Below are 1,038 nucleotides of genomic sequence, written 5' to 3' on the forward strand. Positions count from 1 at the left end.
CGCAACCTCGCTCCATCCATATGAATGTAACGCAACCTTGTCTGCGAAGATGTGCGAGCAGCAAGCGAAGCGGTGACAATCGGCGATCGTTTGTTCGTTTCTTTCGGCACAGCTCGGCCGACACAACAACACAACACAATGTTCCATGCTTATGCTGTTGTTGTTTTTGTAGAACAATGTTTCAATTTTTGGTTGGTGACATATTCACATGTGTGCGCATATGTATGTTTGTATGCTTGTGCATTATTGAAGTTATACTTCTTTTTCTTTCCTTTGTCTTTCATTTCTGCGAATTCTCAACTATTTTACGTATGTTTCGGTTGAAATACTCTGCGTTGGCCTTTCAGAATCACACAGAATCATTTCTGTGGTTTTTGAAACTGACCCACGAGGACGAGGTATATGGTTTTATCTGGGAGCGTGAGATTTAAGAAAATCGCTCGCTTACAAGGGATAAAATGACTTCTGAGTGGCGATTTTAATGAATAAATTCACAGAATCATTTCTGTGCTTTTGGAAATCTATACTAATAAATATTTTTTTCTTACTAATAGAAAATAAATTTATCACAGCAATATACATAAACATATACATAATATTTGTGATAAATTTAATTTCTATTAGTAAGCAAAAAATTAAAAATAAATTTATTATTAAGACTATACTTCTCTGGGAATCACAGCAATGTTATGTATATGTATATAGATATTATGCATATGTATATACATATTATGTATATGTATATTGCTGTGATAAATTTATTGCGAAAGCAAATGTTCTACAAAGTATGTATATTCTATACTTAAACAAAATTATTAGAACCATCGTATGTTTCTTGCATGAATAACCAAATCATACTTAAGTCAGCGCAACCTAATTGTCAATGGTGGTGTTGGTGGTAAGCGCTTGGAAGGTCAAGATGCTAACACAGGTCACAGGTTGGAATCCCGACAGAATAAATTTTTAATTTTTTGCTTTTAACATCGTATACTATAAAAATAAATATTTTTCTTTATTTTAATTTCTATTAGTAAGAAA

The 1,038-nt window shown here is 32.6% G+C and overlaps 1 pseudogene; it reads left to right on the plus strand.

Annotated features, from left to right (window-relative positions):
• The first annotated feature begins 344 nt into the window (after nucleotides 1-344).
• Nucleotides 345-474, plus strand: LOC125779851 (small nucleolar RNA U3; annotated as a pseudogene).
• The last annotated feature ends 564 nt before the right edge of the window (nucleotides 475-1,038 follow it).

Source organism: Bactrocera dorsalis, chromosome 6 (assembly GCF_023373825.1).
Source record: "Bactrocera dorsalis isolate Fly_Bdor chromosome 6, ASM2337382v1, whole genome shotgun sequence".
Taxonomy (NCBI): Eukaryota; Metazoa; Arthropoda; class Insecta; order Diptera; family Tephritidae; genus Bactrocera; species Bactrocera dorsalis.